We start from the raw sequence: 23,711 nt of genomic DNA on the forward strand, positions 1-23,711 counted from the left end.
CCTTTTCGATAAAGAGATGTAAATTAGACATATTGAAATTGTAAATGAAGCTTGGATTTGAATTTCCAGCACTTCATTTACATAATGGCAGCCGCAGCTTTTTTTAAAAAGTCGCTTTTATAAATGGTGTCAAGACGGGGATCTTTCGACAGAAATGCCCCATTTCGAAAGATCCTGTAACCCAAGAGGTTCTGATGGCAATCCATTACAATGGGGGGAGACAACTGCAATGTTTGTATGATTTTTTTCCCTTGAGGTGGTGGTGATTGCTTTTATGGTGGATTAGGGGTTGTTTTCTTTAATTTCTCTAAGAAGTCAAAAATGCTTTGGAGTCAATTGAAGTTTTATTTTTATTTGAAAAAAAAAACAATAAGGAGTTTTGTGGCACCTAAAAGGCTAACAGATTTATTTGGGCATAGGTTTTCATGAGTAAAACCCACTTCATTAGATGCACGTTTGAAAAATTTCTCCCACCTCTATTTTCAACCTGGTTGAGGCCTTTCAGTCAGAGTTAGTCCCCCTGGGATTGCCCAAATAAATGTTAAATAAAAATAAGAACAGTGATTAAACAACAAAGTATTTATTATTATCTGTAGTAGTCAGTTTTTAATCAAATGTTTTTGAAGCCTTCCTGCTAAGTCACTAATCAGGGCTGCTAGAAGAGTTTGTGCAGTGGGGAAGGGGGAGGGGGAGCTGAGAAACTTATTAAACCAAACTATACACCATGTGTATGATGGAATCCATGTCAAGCCAGGGGCTGTGGCTGAACCTTCAACACTCCTAGTTCCAGTATTTATGTTACTAATATATCAGCAAAGAAATACAGAGCTGGAAGTTATCTCGAGAGATCATCTAATCCAGCTTTCTGCACTGAGACAGGACCAAGTTATACTTCGGCCATCTCTGACATGTGTTTGTCCAATCTATTTGTAAACACTGCCAATAGCAGGGATTCCTCAAACTCCCTCAGTAACCTATTCCAGCATTTGATGACCTTAGAGTAAGAAGGTTTTTCCTGTTTCCTTATGTATATCTCCCTTGTTGCAGATTATGCCCATTACTTCTTGTCTTACATTTAATGGACATGGAAAAGAGTTGATTGATGTCCTCTTTATAAGAGCCCTTTATATATTTGAAGACTTATTAGGTCCCCCTGAGTCTTCTTTCCTAAAGATGAAACATGTCCATTTTTTTCAACCCTTCCTCATAGGTAGTTTTTCTAATATTTTTATTGTTTTTGCTGCTTTCTTCTGGACTCTCACATTTTTCCACATCTTTCTGAAAGTGTGGCACCCTAGACACAATAATCCAGCTGAGACCTCATTAGTGCAAAGCAGAGCAGGGCAATTACTTCCCATGAATTACAGATGATGTTCCTGTTCATCATATTAACCTTTTTTGCCACAGCATCACATTATTAGATCAGACTCAATTTGTGGCCCTCTCTAACCACCAGATCCTTTTTAGCGGTGCTTCACCCTAGCCAGCTATTCCCCATTTCATATTAGTGTATTAGATTTTTCCCTTCCAACAGGATAGCAAATGAATGACAGTTGCCAGACCTTCCTATTAAAAGAACAAGTCAATGCTACTAGGCAAAAATCCTTTGGGAAGAGAAATAAGGATATGTTGTTTAGTTATCTTCAAGAAATATAATTTTAACAAATTAATCACACATTTTCCATAAATTAATGCTTTTTTAATTAGAAAAAATATTGTTTTGAGATTTGTTGATTGTCAGTAAAAATAACATGTCTCTTACAGTCTTATAGAAATAAGAGATGGGGAAATACCTATTAAATTATCTAGTACATTAAAAAATAAGGTGATTGTCTTGGCAAGAAACATTGGGTGGCTTTGCACATCAGGTGGAAAAAAGATAGCACAGAAAGCACTAAGCCATGAAACCATTGTGCTACGTACTATTTATAAATACAGCAGATTTACAAAACATAATGATCCACTACTCAATACACTTTGATGTATGCATACAAATATATTTTGGTTAAGTCCATTTACTTACTTCACTTAAGAGTCTGGAGATCTATTTCCTCGGACTTTTCTGCAGTACATTGTTTTCACAGAAACAAATCTTTTACTCTTTCAAAATAGCACATTGAAAAGAGTGACTTAATGGTATAGTGTTTTAGTCTTTGACATATTTGAAAGTAATATACTGTAACTTGTTGTAACTTCTATATATAGTCAAGATACACAATCTGCTACCCAACAATCCACAGATTCCTGCATTTAACGTGATTTCAGCTACACTAAGGCCTTCATTTAGCACAGGCGAGAGTGAGGAAAAAGATAATTTAAAGCCACCTTTCTGAACCCCTTAGTCCTGATACTTGAGGACACACCTCCCCCATATGAATTAGCTTGAAGAACTGTGGTCTTAATAAAAAATACAATTAACATAGAGAATGCATAACCATGCCAGAAGATGGATAGAGGACCAGATTGGGATATTTTTACTTACAAATTTTCCTATTGGCTTTGATGGAGCTACTTATTTTGTAAATTACTAGTCATTGTAAATAGGACTGGCAGAATCTGAATCTAATCATCACTTTTGTAAATGAGCATATGGGATTTAAAAAATGATGAATCTGAGGTACTTTTTTATTTGTTGTTCTGATTTCTACATTCACTGTCTGGAATGGCTACTTCAAGTCAGACTTTTGAAAATTTGAGTAGTCATCCCAAACTGGTGGTCTGTTCTATAATTATATTTTCCCAATCTAGTAAAAAATGTGAACTTCTAGATCACTCTCACAGTCTAACCATAGACTGTGAGACAGACAGGCCCCTCAATCTATCCTGCTACCCAGGCAAGCGGGATCTAGTGATAAATGGTCACCTAGTCCAAAGTTCACAAAAATATTCAGGTTACTTCCAGTCACAAGGGATCAGTCATATACCACCAAATCTCAGATCTTATACCCAAGGCTTGATTATTAACTTGGAATAACAAGGCTTTTTCACATTCAAGCAAGCAAGCATATATATATATATATATATATATATATATATACACACACACACACATACACACACAAATGCATTATCATATTTGGCTGTTGATTCAAGATGCCTTTCAGGGCAGATCCAGGGGGTAACTCTTGGGGATCTTTGTCTGAGCTTAATGTCTCTGGCCCTATGAGAGTTCAAATGGCAAAGAGATTAAAACATTTCCTGTGCCCCTCTTGTAGCTTTTACTTTAGCTTCTTAGTCCATAAAATGAGCTTCCCTGCATATACCATTTCCAAGATTCACCAATCCTTTGTGTTGTCATGTTCCTTACTGGCCCATTTAATGTTGATAGGCCTCCCAAATGGGTGGGAGGGGAGATCATTCCTGTGCCTGGATTCAAACATTTGCCTGGAGCAAACATATTCAAAGTTTAAAATAGAACTTGCATATTTCTTTATAGTGTGAAATACAAGTTGGACCTCCCTGGTCCAGCACTGTCCTGAATTGTCCCGGATCAGGGATTTTGCCTGTCATTTTGTTATTTCTGGCCCCCTGTCACCAGCCCCCTCCAGTCCTGGCCCGACCACTGGCCTCTTGGCTGGCTCCCCCCTCTCACTGGCTTCTGCTACCCTGTCAAACTCATTGCCCTGCTGGGTAGGATCTGCTACCTCTGCTCACCAGGCTCCCACTGCTGTGCCAGGCAGCCCCACCGCCTCCATACATCAGGCTATCCTTTAGCTCTTAGCTCCTGCTGCCGTACTGGGCACACTACCAGCCGTGGGGCTCCCACTACCCTGCCAGCTTGCAGGGTTTCCAGGCACTAGCCCTCCACTGTAACTCTGGTCCTGGAACATCTATGGTCCTTCTGGAGCACAGATGTTGCTGGACTAGTGAGTCCCAGTTAAGAGAGTTTCAAACTGTACAAAAATTACAAGTAAGATTGATGCACACGGTGCCTTATAAGCACTTCACAGAGTCTAACGCTAAATGCATTCTTTTAAGACTAATGCCAATTTTGAACAAAACTAAAACATACAGGTGATCTGGTTTGGTTTCCAGCAATGAGTCTGTCAGTGCTCATACATCACTGATGGCTTAGGCTGTAGCTGGCTATTAGTTAACTATGGAGGGTTAGAAACTTGCCTTTTTTTTAAGTTGAGAGTCGCACATAATCACACACATTAGGAAGCTAACGCTTTAAAAAGGTAATTCCAGTTATCAAAACACTTGTAACAAAATTAGCCGAGTTGGCCGCAATGAATCTTGTTCTGACACAAGTGTTATTTTCATTCTAATTTTAGCAGTGCTAATTAATGGTTAGCAAACTACTGTTTCACAGAACAATTTTATGCTTTATACTTTTATTTTAAATTTCAAGTAACTATATCTGCAACATATTGCTTTCAGTAGTCATAGGCACCATACCAAGAACTTGGGGATTGTCACATCTAAATCAAATCTGTGACCCTGAAAGAGTTCTTTTCAGATATTTCCTATGGGAAAAGGGGGGGGGTCAGTTTATTTAAATGCTGTTTCTGTGGGCACATATGCTGATAGAGGATTGGGGAAGAGAGTTTTTAATAATTTTCATATTAATATAGGCTAGCAATTAAAATTAAAAACCTCTTTGAATAAGGCTGTGAAGAAATTCATAGTGATCAATGTTATTAAAAAGTCCTTTCTCTATTTGTGGAAGCAACATTATCTGTCATATAATTGAATTTTTTCTCTTTCAACTGATGCGGGCAAGCCACGTGTTAATTCATCTGGGAAAAGTTTTAAAAACTAAATTATGCTATTGTTGACAATGCTGCATATTTTTCTGGGGCCATTCTGAGTAGTTGAGGCTCTGGGAGTTGCCTGGGTGAGGATGTATGTGTAAATGTTGTGGTGGGAGGAGAAATATGCACTCCGAGAAAGTCCATTTGAGTTTGAGGCATATTTAATTTCATAAGGTCTCAAAAATATTAGCAGTTTAGCTAAACAACCAGAAGCCACAGAAATGTCATCCACTCCCCAAAAGGTATACTTTTTCCCTTAACAGTTTTGTCTTTGGGGCTGATTGGCCTGCAATTTCACCACATCATACCACCCTCAGCATTATTCCACGTCCCCCCTTGCCCACACTAATGTCCCCTGAATACTTCTTATTCCTTATTTGTCCCACTTATCAGAGTGGAAAGTTCCCTTCTTTATACACCACACTCATCCCTAGCTCTAGCGCTTACCCATCTTTTCCCCGCATCCTTCCTTTGAGACTTGAGACCCTTTCCTCCTCCCTCTGGTTTCCATCCTACCCTTCATTGCTTCCTTACCCTTTTAGCAGTTCTGGGAAGGTAGTAAGTATCTGTGTCATGTGTCTACATGGATATGTAAGGCTGTCCATGGATAAAGAGTGAAAACAAAGATAACACAGACCTTACCTTTAAATGCACATCCAGACCAGTCACATGCAGGCTGCAAGGGTTTCTCCCTTAAATACTCTTCTTTCCTTAAACCACTGAATGCAAAGAGACATACCCATAAAAGATCTGGGAAAAGGGGTGAAAGTAAGGGGGTCAGATATGCAAATGATACAAAACCATTCAAGATAGTTAAGTCCAAAGCAGACTGCAAAGAGCTAAAAAGGAATCTCACAAAACTGGGTGACTGGGAAAAAATGGCAGAAGAAATATAATGTCAATAAATGCAAAGTAATGCACAATGGAAAACATGATCCCAACTGTACATACAAAATGATGGGGTCTAATTTAGCTGTTACAACTCAGAAATGAGATCTTGGAGTCATTTTGGATAGTTCTCGGAACATCACTCCATGTGCACTGGTAGTCACAAAACAAAAAGAATGTAGGGAATAATTGAGAAAGGGATATATAACACTGGTCTACAATTTTTTAGAAGTCGTCTGCTTCAGAGATAAAATGTGCTATTTATTATGTATTTTGATGTGCTGAATTCAAATATGACAATTAAAACAACTGATTGGCTACTGTTTCCAAGATATTTAAGTTTTACATTTTACGTCTATGTATATTGTGTAGATAGTACAGTTTTAATCATAAATTATAAACCTAGGTCTTTTCATGTGTTTATGGTTGCTTTGCATGATAATATTTCACCTGTCCTGTTTATGTAACACTTTAAAACTCAGCAAAAGGGTTATATAAATAAAATTTATTATGAAACAAAAGGCAAAAAACTATTATGTACATAGTTTAGTCTATTCAGTGTCTACTCGGCGCTTCTTGGATTGTCTCTTGTATTCATTAAATGGAGCATCTCTTGTCACTGTCCAGCAATAGTCTGCAAGCATTGATGGGCTCCATTTGCCCTGATAGCATTTCTCCATTGTTGCAATGTCCTGGTGAAATCGCTCACTGTGCTTGTCACTCACTACTCCGCAGTTCGGTGGAAAAAAATCTAGATGAGAGTGCAAAAAATGTATCTTTAGTGACATGTTGCAACCAAGGCTTTTGTATGCCTTGAGGAGGTTTTCCACCAACAACCTGTAGTTGTCTGCCTTGTTGTTTCTGAGAAAATGTATTGCTACTAACTGGAAGGCTTTCCATGCTGTCTTTTCCTTGCCACGCAGTGCATGGTCAAATGCATCACCTTGAAGAAGTTCACGAATCTGAGGACCAACAAAGACACCTTCCTTTATCTTAGCTTCACTTAACCTTGGAAATTTTCCACGGAGGTACTTGAAAGCTGCTTGTGTTTTGTCCATGGCCTTGACAAAGTTCTTCATCAGACCCAGCTTGATGTGCAAGGGTGGTAACAAAATCTTCCTTGATTCAACAAATAGTGGATGCTGAACACTTTTCCTCCTAGGCTCCAATGACTGTTGGAGTGGCCAATCTATCTTGATGTAGTTGGAATCTCTTGCACGACTATCCCGTTTGCAGAGAAAACAGCAATACTTTGTGTATCCAGTCTGCAGATCAAGCAAGAGAGCAACAACCTTCAAATCGCCACAAAGCTGCCACTGATGTTGGTCATAGTTTATGACCTCAAAAGTTGTTTCATGTTGTCATAGGTTTCCTTCATATGGACTGCATGACCAACTGGAATTGATGGCAAAACATTGCCATTATGCAGCAAAACATCCATGACTTCTAGGAATAATATGATGCAATTCATATCATGTATGACGCAATACCAGCTTCAGATTGCATCGTTCATTGTTTTGCCTAAAAAGCAAGTACTGTCCAAACCCAGTCATAGATTTATTCATAGATCCAGTCAAAGATGTATTTTAGTCATTTCTGGTTTAAACTGAGATCCCTTCCCTTTATAACTCACTTCTCCTCCTCCATTTGCAAGTCAAGGGTCGTATATACTGACCCAATAGCATATCTTGAAAACTAGAGCCAATCAACAATTTTAAGCATCATTTTCATTCGCAGTGACCCAGAATTAGTAAAGTTTGACTACATTTATTTCAGTAGCATTTTGGCTGTAGAGCAGTGTAATAAGATAAGGCAATATGATATTTTCTAATATAAATCCCTAGCATGTTCACATCTTAAATATTGCATATGCTGATCTGGTCACCCAATCTCAAGAAAGATATATTGAATTGCAAAAGGTTCAGAAAAAGACAAAAATTATTAGACTCATGGAATGGCTTCCTTATGAGGAGTGATTAGTAAAACTGGGACTTCTCAGCTTAGAAAATCAACAACTAAGGGGAATATGAGAGCAAAATCTATAAAATCATGACTGGTGTGGAGAAAGTAAGGAAGGAAGAATTATTCATACTTTCATAATACAACGACTGTGGGTCACCAAATGAAAATAATAAGCAGCAGGTTTAAAAAAACAAAAGGAAGTATTCCTTCTTAGAATGTAAAGTCAGCCTGTGGAACTCCTTGCCAGAGGATGTTATAAAGGCCAAGGAAATAACAGGGTTAAAAAAACTAGATAAATTCACAGATGGATCACATGATGATTTCCTGTTTTTATTAATCCTGTGATTTGACCCTCTATGGCCATTCTTATGTTACTAGCCAATTAGCCCGTCATAAGACAAGATTTTCAGGTCTCTCCTCCACGTCAGTCTTCTCTCCTGAGCCTCCGGTCTCTTGCTCCGTCTCTCTCTCTCTCTCCTCCTCCTCCTACTGCCTCCCCCCCCCTCTCAGCTCTCCTCCCACTCTTGCCTCTCACTCGGGGTACCACAGAGTCCAAATGGCCTTTTGGGCTCACACTCCCCGTGCTGCATGGGGAGTGCGGAGCCCAAACAGCCGCTTGCGCCACTTGCTCCCATGCAGTGGCCCGGCTGAGCAGCGCAGAAGTCAGCCGAGCGCCATGGTGGGAAGTGAAGGGGGGCGGGGTGATGACATTCATGGCCAAGAGGCGGGGCCTGGAGCTGCTTTCACGCCGCACGTCACCGCCCTGCCCCCCCTTCCCCTCCCGCCGTGGCGCTCAGCTGACTTCTGCGTCGCTCAGCCGGGCTGCCACGGTGAAGCAAGCAGCCGTTTGGGCCCCACACTCCCCATGCAGCATGGGCCGCTCAGAGGGAACAGCCAGCATTTCAGAAACAGCACCACCCAGAGGGAACAGCCAGCATTTCAGGCAACAGCGCCCCTACAGAGGGAACAGCCAGCATTTCGGCGTTACAGACTCTCAGACACTGGGCTACTATATATATGATTATGTAATCATACTTAACAAACCATATTTTCCATTGATACCTTATCTGATATACTTAATGTAAGATTTGTTGCAATTGTATAACTGTGGTAATACAGCAACACATCCACATGCTTTAATTTGAGAGGATTTAACTTAATTTTACCAGTGTAACCTTTCCTCCAGGTGGTTTGGCCAAAAAAGGTTCTATATGAATCTAGGATCCCCTTTTAACAAAGAACTATCCCAGCTTTGAACTGCCACCCAGAACCTCAAAAAAGTACACGTAATCTTCAAGTGCTCTGAACAGAAAGAATTTCCCATTCCCACTCCCAGATTGTGTACAACAAGGGGAAAAACAGCTCAGACAAACCTGGGAAAACACAGCCACAAAATGCATATGTAAATAGAATAAAATACCCTTAAGTAAATTTGACAGTAATCAATACAACTCCCTGGGCACGCGTCCTACTGGTAGCAGTCCCTTAATTATACCACCATGGCTTTGATCATTGAATAACAGCTGTTCTTTTGCAGGTTTGTCTCCAGTCACAAGGACAGGCCCAACTGAAGGCATCATCGTGTAATTCAGTTTAGTGATTCAGCTTTATTAAGGCTATGGGTAAATCAGACCTCACTAGAGCACATTCAGCTGTGCTGCTGCCCTCTGTAATTGCGGTCACAGCAAAGTCCTCAGTCTGCATCTTCAGTTGTCATGGAGTGCTCTGCCTAAGAAAGAAAGCCTAAGGCATGAGGCCTTGTATAAGAGGTCCTGTATGAAGCCTTGCTAATATAAAGCAAAGTTAGCAAAAGTCAGGTTGTGAGCAGATGTAAGGTTCTCTTACAAAACATCTCTGCTTGAAAGTTCAGAGACTGTGGAAAGAACATTCCTGGCATTGCAACACACACATACATTCCTCAGTAGTACTAGGCATAGGACACTCATGCAAATACATATCCTTGGTTACAGAACACCCCAATATCAAGGATGGTACAAACACACTCCCAAAAGATAACAAGGACACACTGAGCCCTGCTCCCTCTTAAAAATAAAGTCAGGAAAACTGGGTAATAAATAAAGCTGTTTGATCGACCAACAGGTACAAGTTAATAGGAGGTAACTAATCACATCACAGCAGCAATGCATAATTTGTTTGTATTAGTGTATAAAGAGGCGTCTCAGAGGGGGTATCATCCAGCCAAAGTGGGAATGGAAAATTCCCTCATAAAACAGACATACATGTGTTAGTGGTCCTGTAGTTCGCAATGGCAGCAGTTCTCAAACTATGGGATAGTGATAGAGATGTAGCCGTTAGTCTGGGGTAGCTGAAGCAAAATGCAGGACTATGTAGCACTTTAAAGACTAACAAGATAGTTTATTAAATTATGAGCTTTCGTGGGCCAGACCCACTTCCTCAGACCATTGTCCTGCATTTTGCTTCAAACTATGGGTTGAGACCCCAAAATGGGTTGGAGCCCTATTTTAATGGGGTCACCAGGTTTAGAATTAGAAGCCTAAACCCTGCTGCCTGGAGCTGAAGCCAAAACCTAAGGGCTTCAGCTTGGGATGGTGGGGCTCAGGCTCTGTTTCCCCCCATCCCAGGTAATTTTTGTTGTTATAATGAGATTGCAGTGCAATGAAGTTTGAGAACCACTAGTCTACAGAGTTCTAGGACTGTGCTTTGTTGACAATAAACTTGGCTGGGTGCCTTTGCTCATGAAACAGCTCTGTAGTCTTTATGGGCATTTTGATCAAGGTCTGCCATGTTGGCCATCTGTACAGAACTAGGAGACATGCTGAGAACACAGACCTGCAGCCAACAACTAACTGCAATGTCTTCAATGTGCATTCGCCTCAACAGTGAATTCCCCATGGAAGAAGGGAGGAAAGACCAATAGAAGCCCTAAGATGACTCCTGCCTGATGTCCTACACAGCTGCGTATTCTGTGTATGCCTAGGAATAGCCCTGTATGCATGAGAGGGAAAACAACTACTGTATGCATGAGAGGGAAAACAACTACTTCATAATTTCTGCTGCAAGAGAGCCCTCTACATTCATAGCACTGTCAAGGGAAAGGAGTGGTCAAGTTTTTAATCCCTTCAGATATGCCTTAAGTAGTGCATAGGGCCTATATGCAGGCTCCTTACCGTGAAGAGAATAGCTACCTAAATTTCTAGTAGGAATTTAAAAATCACTTATATCTCATTCAAAATATATGCACTTGCACGTAAACTCTATATAGCTGATCTGCAAAACCTAATTCTTTGCTTCGTTAGCCTGTCTAAAGAGAAGCAGAGAAACTCTGTTCTGCCACTGAAGCTATCAACCTATACTCATTTGCTACACGTAGATTTGTACGTGTGAGTGCCTGAAAGCAGAGGTTATTTCCATTTTGTATTTATCACATTAACTTGAATGGATTGATGTTAACTGAAAAATTCATAGGTGATTTTACCTTTTCAATTTTCTAATAGAAACTTACAACTATGAGTTCCATCTCATGTGTTTGTTAATACTAACTAGCTATTATGCAAATGTATTTTCCCAATATAGCCAAATTGGGATATACCATTAATTCTATTACATAGTTTCTCTTTGTGAGAGGTATTCAATTCATCACACTGTGTAATTTATATAACTCTAGTAACATTAGTTGTTTTTACCCATGGAAAATATCCTTACAAGAATCCATGTAACTGTATTTATTTTTATATGTACACACTATATTATCCCATAATGGGTACAGTACAGTGTAGTAATTATAATCCTTTATTAACATAAATGACAATGCCAAGCACTTTTTTAAAAGTATGGAAGTTTTTAAGGCATTCCTTGTATGGTACTTTTAGAAAGGAGTTTTTGTTACTCTCAGAGCTGCTAGAGATAGTGTTCCTGTCTTTGCCATGAGAGAGAAAAAATATTCATAAACCTTTAATGTGGAAATCATTTGTGAACAGGTCAGTAGCTTCTAAAAGTAGCTCCTAAAAGTAGCTCTTTGTTTTACTACAGAGTTTTTTCGGAAAAATTGCAGTTTTTCCGAAAAAAACTTCACTTACGTCCACACTGTAATCGTGTTCTTTTGACAAAAAAAAAATCGAAAGAACAGAGGGGTTTTTCCAACATTGGTAAACCTCTTTCTACAAGGAAGAAGCCATTTTCTGAAAGAGCTCTTTCAGACAAAGGCATGTGTGGACGGGGAAGGGGGAATTCTTTGGAAAGAAAAGGAAAGACAAAAAAGCACAGGTGCCCTGGTGGCCAGTCCATCCGTAGTAATCACAGCTTAAATGTGAGAGAGTATCCATTCGGTATGGATGCTATCTTTTGAAAAAGCAGATTGCTTTTTTGATGCATTTTTGCTGTGTGGACACTCTCTTTCAGAAGAAGCTTTTTCAGAAAATCTCTTCTGGAAAAGTTTCTTCTGAAAGAAGCATGCAGTCTAGACTTTGCAAAAACAAACCAGGGTAAGGGTAGAGACATTCATGATCAGGTGGTCTGGTTGTCTATAGGCACAGGCAGAGGTCGTAGGAGCAGTGTTGGCACAGGTAGAGAAGCCCTATTTGTGTGATTGAAAATGTGCTGTACACATCTCTTAGGCTGAGATTGTGGCCTGCATTTCCTACTCGCAGAAAGCCAGGCTGGGGAGACCATCCAATGTGAATGTGCTGCTGGTGGAATCTCTCAGGGAGCAGGTGGCTAGGCTGAGTAGCATCTGTGCCTATGAGGAATTCCTTGAGAGTATTCATATGGAGACATCCAAGGCTCAGGAAGCTATCAAGCTACAGAGGACTGTTGGCACATCACTGGGGGAGATTAATCTGTCTCAGGTAGGACACAGGTAGTTGGTTACTTCTGGCCGCAAAGACAGCACCCGCTGCCCCCAACCCACCCACCATGGTTCCGGAGAATCATTATGCTGCTCTGGCCATGAGAGCTGAGGGAACACTCCCTAAATTAGAGGAGGATAAGCCATGTACCCCCAAAGCTGAGTGATCTGCATCCACCACTCCCAGGAAGAAATGTAGGGTAATGGTGGCTGGAGCCTTTTCTGGGGGGAACAGAGGCACCCATCTGTCACCCTGGCACAACATCCCAGGAGTATGCTTATAAAGTATGCAGATGATGCCAAGCTGCGGGGAAGGAGGAGGGGGGGAATTGTAAATGCTTTGGAGGATAGGATTATAATTCAAAATTAGCTCAACAAACTGGATAAATGGTCTGAGATGAATAGGCTGAAATTCAATAAGGACAAATGAAAAGTACTTCACTTAGGAAGGAACAATCAGTTGCACACATACAGAATGAGACTGTCTAGAAGGAGTACTGCAGAAAGGGATCTAGGGGTCATAGTGGACCACAAGCTAAATATGTATGATACTGTTGCAAAAAATGCAAATCATTCTGGGATGTATTAACAAGAATGTTTTAAGCAAGACATTAGAAGTAATTATTCTTCTCCACTAGGCTTACCAGATGTTTTCACCAAAAATCCCAAACATGGCAGGAAAAAAACTTGGTTGAGCAAAAAAAAAAGGTTGCTGCACCTTTAAGAATCCCTGTGCGCTTCACTTCCTCCCACCCATAGGGAAACAATGTCCCTGCCAGCCTTCTGTCCAAGAAAAAAAGAAAATACCGGATATTTTACATGTCCGATATTTTATGGGTATTTTTTACCAGACAGGGGCCAGAAATAACAGACTGTTCCGGCAAAAACCGGTCACTTGGCAACCGGACACTTGGGATATTCTCTACTCTGAGCTAATTAGTCCTCAATTGGCTAATGGTCCTGTTCTGGGTGCCACATTCCAGGAAAGATGTGGAAAAATTGGAGAGGGTCCAGAGAAGAGCAACAAAAATGATTAAAGGTCTAGAAAATAATGACGTATGAAGGAAGATTCAAAGAACTAGGTTTGTTTAGCTTAGAGATGACTGAGAGGTGACATAATGTCAGCTTTTATGTATCTAAAACATTGTTAAAAAGAGGAGGGAGAAAAATTGTTCTCCTTAACTTCCGATGATAGGACAAATGGGCTTAATTTGCAGCATAGGGGGTTTAGAGTAGATATTAGGAAAAACTTACTGTCAGGGTAGTTAAGCACTGGAATTAATTGCCCAGGAAGACTGTAGAATCCCCATCATTGTAAGAGTAGATTAGACATATAGCTGTCAAAAATGATCTAGATGATGCTTAGTCCTGTCATGAGTGCTGGGGACTATACTTGACCTCTCGAGGACCCTTCCAGTTCTAGTATTCCATGATTCTATATCTGTATCTTTGGGCACGTTTGTTCTATAAATTTATTCTCCCCTATGAACAAAAGGAGTGCATTACCTCATCCTCTGCGCTCAGTGCCCAAACACAGATTCTCAAGGGAATGAATTTGCTTTTACTGAAAAGTTTTTAAAACTTCCTTATTTCCTTCTAAACATTTGAGTTTATGGGCTAGAGCCAAACATGGTCCTCTTTATGATTACATTAACTCTTACTGGTTTCTTGGAGGGATCCTTCTTTGATTATTAATAAACTGACAGTTAGCAATTTATAATTAAATAAATAGCAAGATACAATTGACTTGGGAAAGGAACAACCCTCACAACAACACTAGCAGTATGTGCATTTTGTAGAAACTAAGACTGGATGATTAAAAGTGTGCACTCTTGTCCCCAGTGTATTCAGCAGCAATGAGTTCTAGTCTTTCATCTTATTCAATAGGTGTTGTTCCAGGAATGTGGAAACGAAGTCACAACAACTTAGGAAGCAAACTTAGCAAGATGAGATGAAAAATCTGTTTCTTTCCATGCTTTGGACAAAACCCCTGTGGCAAAGTTTACAGTCATACCCTAAATCATTCATTGTAGTATTACTACAAAGAATAAAAAAGTTTCAAGGCTGGTAAAATCTAATAAGCCATGCAGACATGAGCATGTAGGAAAACAGGCTGGTGGGTAAAACAGGAAATGGATTGTTAAGGTTGCACAAGCAGTTTTACCATTCTATATGTTAGAAGTTAAAGGAACCACATGATTCCCAAAGCAGGGAGCATCCCTAAATAATTGATTGCTTACTCCGCACAGCACCTCTTAGGCTGACACATATCAACAACACACTTCACAAATCAGAACAAATCACATAGCGGCCAGGGTGTGTGGTTTTTTTTAAGGCTACAGATGGATTTAAATTCTGAGAAGGACTTTGAGTGTTACTCTTAGTAAAAGAATTCTACAGATGAGGGAATGTTATGCAAAAAAACTTTAAAGAAATTAGAGATTTAAAAAGACCTATTAAGTCAGATAATCCATCATCTTGTCAACACCTCTTTTTTGCAATCAGCAGTCCTACTGTGCGAGCTAGACAAGAATCTGTCAGAAGACAAGCATGCACCCCCAAACTATGATGAAGTAAAAAAGGTTAAAAAAAAGACAAAGGCTGTGTGCAGTAAAGGCTATCTGCTGTTTCACTGTCAAACAGTCAGTTCCCTCAATAGGCCCCACTGTGTTCCGTTACCATCAAGAAAAAGCAATTTAGCAGCAGAGCTTTGGACACACTGAAGGAAGCCCAGGGTAGATGAAATGGCAATTATAGCACATGCACACAAGTTGGGCATCCTATAAGGATAGCACAGACCATAGCTTGGAGTTTTGACCATTGTATTCTTCTCACCCCCAAAACCTCAAGTATAGAAAATTACTGAATCTCTGCTATTTGGGACTTTGCCACAGCTGAGGAAATTTCCAGAGAGAGACGGTGAACACTAAATATAGCAAACAGTTGGAAAAACATTACAAAGAGGTCCATTAGGCAGTCCTTGATTTCATTTAGGATATGTGCACAAGCAGCCAATGACATCCATTGCCACACTGACTTTTACTAATGTGCTTTGCATGACTTAAAATGCCACTGGCTGATTTGATAGGGCAGCAGGTCAATTTCTCTCTTCAGGGGATTATGACTGAAATCAATCAGCTCTAACTACTTGAGGACTTTGAGAGACAATTATTCTAAGTGTCAAAAGACTGATCACCCAGCCATTCTTTAACAATGCTTTTATATGCAACAGGTACTCTTCAGGTCCAGTAACTCCTAGAAAACGTGAATAGGGATGCTATGTGTGCCTTCTGTGGAACAACGTCATCCAACATATTTCTAAGTGAGGAATGGTAGTAGGCAAAATAATCACAATCATGGATGGACTCTAGTAGAGAAAATAAACCAAAACCTAGTGTAGTCTGCAAATGTGAATGGAATCTGACAATAATGATTTAAAATAAAAATTAGCATGAAAACACAGTAAAAGGGCTAAACCAGGAATCTGGCTGTGCGCTGTGTATAGCAGTGGTGGGGGGGGGGAGAGTGAAAAGCATCTTTATACTCTTGTACAGGCTATCCATATCATCAGAGCCTTGCATAGAAGGGAGAGAATAGTTGCTATTAGGCTGCCACACCTATCCCCATGCAGGCCCATGGGGAGTAAACAAAACTTTGGTTCTGAGCCTAGTCTGCCAGTCAATATTCTTGGAAGGAATCAAGATCCCTGCAGTAAGAAAAGAGTTGACTTCTTTGACTTCCCTCAGGGAACAAGCAGGCAGTAAGGACTGAACTGTGACTTTGAATCACAGGGTGGTCCCTATTGTGCCTCTGGTATAGAAACTACACATTGCCCTTTACTTGGGCTCAATTTAAAAAGTGCCAATCCAGCCTTCCATAAACTTTGATCAGATGATGCTGTGGGTACAGAAATGATGCTTGATAATAATTGATAATAAGAAACGAGATTGTGAAATCAAGATAAATAGAGCAACAGAATTCAACTTCCAGTACTTCAAGACAGTGCATCATTTACTCAGAATATTTGTATGGAGAGAGGGAAAACCCATATTCTCCCAACACAATGCATTCATCCTCAGTGCCAAAACACATTAAGAAACAAAAATGATCTGATTGCCTGATGAGCTTCTATTCAATCAAGAAAGTAATATCAGAATTCTCCATTGTGCCTTGATGTAGCCCATTAGTTTTCAGAAATAATGTCTGAAGCACGTAAGACACTGAAACTCTTTCCTGTCATAGAAAAAAATCTTCTAGCTTTCTCTAAGAAAGGGACACTTTAGAAATGTATTTTTCTATAAAAGAATAATATTTAAAGCGAGGAAGATTTCCACATTTCTCCTGTTCTGCATGCTCTAGGGATATTGTGTGGATGAGTTTATTTTTAAGACTATAAACTTCTACATTTCTTCTACAGCAATATCTTATGTCAAAATTCATAAAATGAGTATTTTAATATGTATTTAGAGATTGATTTAAAAACAAATGCACACAAGGCTATAAAGTAATTATATTTATGAAATACATATTGACATATAAACAAGACCTGTGGGAGTATGTTTCTCAGAAATAATGTGCCTTACATCACAGAAATGCTCTTTTGCAGCAAAATATATAGCACTTTCAAACAACATGTACAGTATTACTATTATTTCTAATTAATCTGTAATTAGATTGAGAACTCTACAGTTAATATAACTTTTTAGTATTATATTTCATATACAAAGGAAAAGAATAAAATAATCTGATCTTTAGATTTTTACATTGTGTTTTATGTCAGGGATAAATATTAAACATTTTGGGCTGTGGTTTTCAATGGTTTTAGCCAAGGCTGTGTCCAGACTCAGGGGTTTTTTTCAAAAAAAAAGTACCCTTTTTTCAAAAAAAACTTCACCTGCGTCTAGACTGTAGCCGCTTTTCTTTCGACGGCGGTAAACCTCATTTCACGAGGAAGAACGCCTTTTTTCGAAAGTGCTCTTTCAAAAAAAGGCGTTCTTGAATGCCAACAGGGCTTTTTAGAAAGAGAGCATCCAGACTCACTCGCTGCTTTCTTTCGAAAAAGCGGCTTCTTTTTCGAAAGTACTGCTTGCAGTCTAGATGCTCTTTTTCGAAAGAGGCTTTTTCGAAAGAGGCTTGCAGTCTAGACATAGCCCAAGAGATTAGTGTGTTATTGGAAGTTGTGATTTTTTTAATCTTAAATATATGGAAAGTCAACTATTTATTAGAAATTAGTTCTCAAATATATGAGAGCAGGGATAGCAGGAAGAACAAGAGTTATACTCAGAATAGAGCTATTATGCTTATTCCAGGGACGGGAAAAGCTGCAAAGTTCAAACTTCTGCAGATCAAAATGGTGTTATTTCAACATTCACTCTGAAGAGGTATAAGTGATTACATGAGGACTATGTCATCAGTAAACAAAAACTTCTGAAAATGTACAGTGCAGGAATCAAGGGAGAACATGGACACAAATAACACCTCCTGAATATCCTAAGTACAGTAGACTTCCGATAATCCGGAACCTATGGGACCTAGGTAGTGCCGGATTATCATATACGCCGGACTATCAGGAGGTACTATAAGATGGTTATATATATACTGTATACATTATATACTGTATATAAAGTGTTCTTAACCCTTTTTATTGTACATACTGTATACAGTATACTGTAATGTTTTAGTTTTTTTAAGCCTTTTTTACCCTTTTTGCTCAGTTCAGCTGCTGCCGCTGTTACCTTGTGACTTGTTTTTTGTCGAAGCTCACTCACTAGGCTCTTGCCATTTTGATGCTGGACTATCAGGAGTGCCGGACTATTGGATGCCAGACTATTGGAGTTTTACTGTATTTTGATGCAGCAATTCCATTTTGAACCTAAATATTAAGAATGTATAGAAAAAAATCTGGTGGCATATTTCATCAACTAAGAAATCTGACAAATGACAAAATGAAGGCAGAAACAATCCCTGCAAAGGAAAATAACAAGAATACAAATGGCAGTGAGCAGGGGCTCTTGAAGGAGACTTTTGATGGCATTGGGGAATGCTCCTCATAGTATCTTGAGCCATCGGGTTGCCCAACCACCGATTGCATAGATGTACAGGCTACTGCACACAATCTGCCTCGATAGAGCCAATGAAAACTGGCATGCTTCAGTGTTAAGCTAACATTAATACAAGCATCGCATCAGTCCTTTATCCTGGTTCCTTATTATTTTCACATAAATTATTATTTTAATATCCTGCTATTTCTGCATGTCAGAATCAAAAAAATAGGAACACCAGTCTACCAAGCACATCTCTAGGACAGTGCAGTATCAATGGCTACACCATAGCACAGAGCTCCAAAGCATTAACATGAGAGCTTTGACAGGAAATCTCAGTATACAACCCAAAATTTCTTCCTAGATTGGTCTTAAAGTATACAACCCAAAATTTCTTCCTAGATTGGTCTTTAATCTTTTTTTAGTCATGAACTGACAGTTTGAGAAATACATTTTAATGGGACATTTCAGATCTGCTGCAAACTATTCACCAGAAAGAAACTTCCTAACCTTCAAACAGTATCAACCTTGTAGAAAACTTCTATAGGAAACTGATTCAGCACTCAGTTTTGGTGAATATCCATGCTGACTTTAAATAATTACAAAAATGCAACATTATATATATGTTTTACTATTTGTTTCAGGCAGTATTTACAGTGTGGTGGGCATTGTACAAACACAAAACAAGAGTTCCCTGAAGGCCTCGCAATGTAGGAAAAGAGAGAAGAAACAAATAGCTCAAGGGTGTCGGGGGGATAACAAATGAGATGACCAGGGAGTTATTTGTCATGTTTTCACAATGACAAGTTGTAATGACACTTTGGAGTTTGGGGTTTTGTTTTAGGGTGTTCCTGTAGTACTCTACAATCATACTATTGTGACCTGCAAGTGCCAATGTAGCTATGGATTATCAGGAGGAATCAGAATGAGGTAAGTGTATTGACCTTGCAGACCAGTTTAACAATGGGTATTCTATGCATAAGGAGGCAACATAGAAGAAATCAAAAAGACATAAGTGTTAAGAGCGTACCAAGATAGGCATCACTGCACTGGAATGGGCTAGCAAGTAATGTGAAAATAAGACTTGCATGGAGATATAGGGAGGGACAGACTTATGTCAGCTCAGTTATGGTATCCCAGTTCACTCACTGACTGCATTCCCACACACAGTAAAACTCCTAAGGACTTCTAATGAATTCCATGGCCGGCTACAGAAGGGTTTTGCCTGAGAAATGCAATAGGATCTGGGGTCTTTTCACACAGGTCTCAAAGTCTACAGGAATAGAGAGATCCCCAGGAGCAGCTTCATCTTCCTATAGACCTTAGGAAACTCAGCCTTTTGGAAGTATAATATGCTAAAGGTCATGACAAACACCAACTTGACCCTGCAGAGACTCCCGTGTTATTTTTTTGGTCCTACTGCAACTTCATTGTAAAATGTATTATCTATGGATTACGGATTTATCAGATGTTTTCCTCCATACTTCAGGCATCTCACTAAAGGAGGTCCATCTTTAATAAAAAGATTACTAGGCTGCCACATCCACAACCGCAAGGGCCTATCTACTCTGGTTTATTGCATTGAGTTAGAAAATGGTCTTGAGGAATCTTTAAAACTAATACACTAGTAAACACTGTCAGGGTTTTATTCTCTATCCGTCCCAGCTCCGACAGAGTGGAACAGGAAGACTGCAAAGCTGACTTAGGGCTTCCCATCTCCTTTGCAAGTTGGGGCTGTCCTAAAGTATACCATTTTTGTAAGAGAATTTACTCTAGTGAAGAATTAACTATACCAGAGTTCCTCTCAGCCAGCCCCCACCTTTATCCCTCCCTGTCCTCTCCAGGGTCCACCTTTTATATTTCCCCTCCTTTTTAATCTTATTCTAGGGGCTGTGGAGCATCTGGAACAAGAGCTAGTAAAGCTGATTCCACCAATTGTATATTAGCAAAGAGTTTCCCTACTAGGAACTCACGACAGCGGAAATTCTCCACTGGTTTTTCATGCTGCTTTAAGGTAGCATAAAGTGACCTTAGAGGTGTAATGTAAATTGTTATCCCTCTTAGCATTTCCATTACAAATATCCATTTTTCTGGAGTGCTTTCCTACAAATATTAACAATTTCTAAATTTTTATGGAAATTTTCACAGATTTTCTAGCTTCTGCACTTTTTTCCCTTCTACTGATGACTATGAAAATGTGAACCGTGATGCAAGAGTGCTCCATTTGATGGGAAATTATCCTAGTCAGAATGTCTCCTTAATAATTTAGCAGTAATAGAGAATTATAATCAGAATCCTGAATTATAATCAGAATCAGATTACAATTATCCTGCTGTCAGACATCAGGAGAATGGCCTCTAAACAAAAAGAGAGTGAGTTTTTTTTCTTATTTTATTCTGTCTCCAAAATGAGTCTGTGAATGATCGGCATAACAGACTGTTTGAGAGAGTCCAATAGTCATTTGATAACCAGTTTTTTCCCTTTCAGAATATAAGGATATCTGAACGGAAACTTTGTTAGACAGAGAGGTATTGTCTAATCATGAAGACTGTAGCGCACTGCCTCAGAAGTCTTCTACATATTTTTTTAGGTAACAGTCCAGAACACTGCTGCTTAGAAAAGGCAGTTTGGCTCAAGTTTTGCAACAGTTCAATAAAGTGGATAAGCTGTGTGGCCAGCCTCTTTGTATAAATGCAGTGCTTCTGTGGATAAACTCTTCTCATGTATAATATTCTAACACCACATGTAGTCCCTTTCCTTTACAACCTGAAGGCATATAACTTAGCAGGATTTCTTCAGAAGTAAAATAATATTTGGCTTCTCATCTTGATATCCTAAAGGCATAGTACTGAGCAGCATGGCATAACTGAGGAGGTGAAGTGGCATATATTGTTGGTCACAGCAAGACAATCTCAACCCTAAATTTCCTTAACTGAACCAGATGAAAACGCAGCATACATGTGTTTACAGAGTCTGAGTTCCAATTAAGTTGCAAAACCCCAGGAACCCTCTTTCTTCCAAGAGGTTTAGATTGTAAATTCACTTTACACAATCCCAGTCTGCAAGGAATTGCACTTTTGGAATCGTTGCCAAAAAAAAGCCACCAATAATTTTAAGTGGTTGTACAATCAAATTTGTTCTAGGACAAATCATGGTCCCATAACCAGAGAAGTTCCAGTATGGCCCCACTGTATTAATGAGGATTTGGGAAAGAAGGAACATATCTCTTTGTAAGGCATAGGACCCCACTCGGTAAGGATTTCCCGTATGACCAAGTTGTCTGAGATTACAGTATGGACAGCTTCTCCGATGACACCGCAAAGCCTTACAAATATGCCATTGACACCAAGTGAGATGAAGACATTTTTAAAAATATGTGGAAAGTTACTTTTTATGAATCTCAACATCAAGGTCTTTAAGTGCATGCTTAATGTTAAGTCCCAGTGCAAGAGTTTTCATATACTTAAAGTTAGCCATTATTTTAAGAATAGGTATTTGTCACAAGATTTTCAAAAGAAACAAGGAGTCCTGTGGCACTGTAGCCAGACAGGAACCCCCCTTGTAACATCCATTTTTGCTTACCTGGAGCATACAGGGCACACAGAGCAGAAGGCCCAGGCTGTGTGACCGTGAATGGCTGTAAACAGAGATATGCCAATTGCTGACCAAGAGGCTGCCAAGGAGTGTCCTTGACTTAACCCATATTGATACGAACACACAGCCATCCACGGGGGGGGGGGAGGAATCTCTCGCCCAGTAAAAAAAAATGTCTAGTACACACAATTTAGTTATCTCTCTTGCAAGTGTAAATTAACTTGAAACTTGCTTGTAAGAACTGACATCACAAAACGGACCAGTAGAATTTGGCCTCTTAGATAAGAAAGAGGATACGGGTCCCTATGGGTATAAAGATGGGTCCAGCAGCACATTTTCTCTGAGTGTCAATCTACCATCTATCTGCTGGTCGGGTTAGGTGTTTGATCTCCCGAGGTTCTAGAGGGGACGCCCACCTCGTATTTGTCTTTCCTAGGAATTGAGAGACCAGCCCTGCCCTGACCCGCTGGAGTCGAGAGGCACGGAAAGGGGTAAAAATTGTACCTGGATGTGGTCCTTTGTCTTAAGTGTACACATAGACTTAGAGCTCTTTAAAGATTAAGCTGACACTTGGTACCATTATTTCTATTTTCTATCTTTATTTTCTTTGTAACCATTTTTAAAATCTGTATTTGTTAACAGTTAAGAAAGAGAGCAATAGCCATTGTAACCATATGCTTTATAAGTCTTTTAATAAACCTGTAACTGTTTAAGCTTTAACCTGACTCCTTCACTTGCGGTAACAGAACCAAGCACAATTTAAAAGAACTTCAGCCAGTCATAAAGGGACAGACAGAGGGAGAGCTTGGGCGTTTGGATCTGTGTCACTCCCAGGTGACAAGATCCGTTGGGGCACCTTTTCAGCCTTTCCTAGGCTGCCTGCTGCGAAGGAACCCCTGTGTTCTAGCAGCTAAAATCTAAGGTGTAATAAGCTCTTCCTATATAACGGGGCATCTGTTGGCCTGCTGGGGACCCCGGTCCTAGCAGTAAAGACACGGACGTTAAACCTTTTCTCGGAAACATACACACACACAGTGCCCTGACTGTCAGCTGACAGGCACCTTATAGACTAAGAGATGTATTGGAGCATAAGCTTTTGTGTGCAAAGACCCACTTTTCGTCAGATGCTTGTAGTGGAAATTCCAGAGGCAGGTATAAATATACAGGCATAAGAAAAGAGTACTAGTCAAGAGTAAGGGTAGAGATAATGAGGTCAATTCAGTCAGGGAGGATGAGGTCCACTTCTAGCAGCTGATGTGGAGGTATGAACACCAAGAGAGAAGAAACTGCTTTTGTAGTTGGCTAGCCATTCGCAGTCTTTGTTTAATCCTAAACTGCGTCTAGACTGGCTGCGTCTAGACTGGCAAGTTTTTCTGCAAAAGCAGCTGCTTTTGCGGAAAAACTTGCCAGCCATCTACACTGGCCGCTTGAATTTCCGCAAGAACACTGACGATCTCATGTAAGATTGTCAGTGTTCTTGCAGAAATACTATGCTGCTCCCGTTTGGGCAAAAGCCCGCTTGCGCAAATGCTTTTGCACAAGAAGGCCAGTGTAGACAATGCAGAATTGTTTTGCACAAAAAAGCCCCAATTGCAAAAATGGCCATCGGGGCTTTCTTGCACAAAACCGCGTCTAGATTGGCAT

This window comes from Pelodiscus sinensis, chromosome 3, assembly GCF_052426305.1.
Source record: "Pelodiscus sinensis isolate ZL-2025 chromosome 3, ASM5242630v1, whole genome shotgun sequence".
NCBI classification, from domain to species: Eukaryota; Metazoa; Chordata; order Testudines; family Trionychidae; genus Pelodiscus; species Pelodiscus sinensis.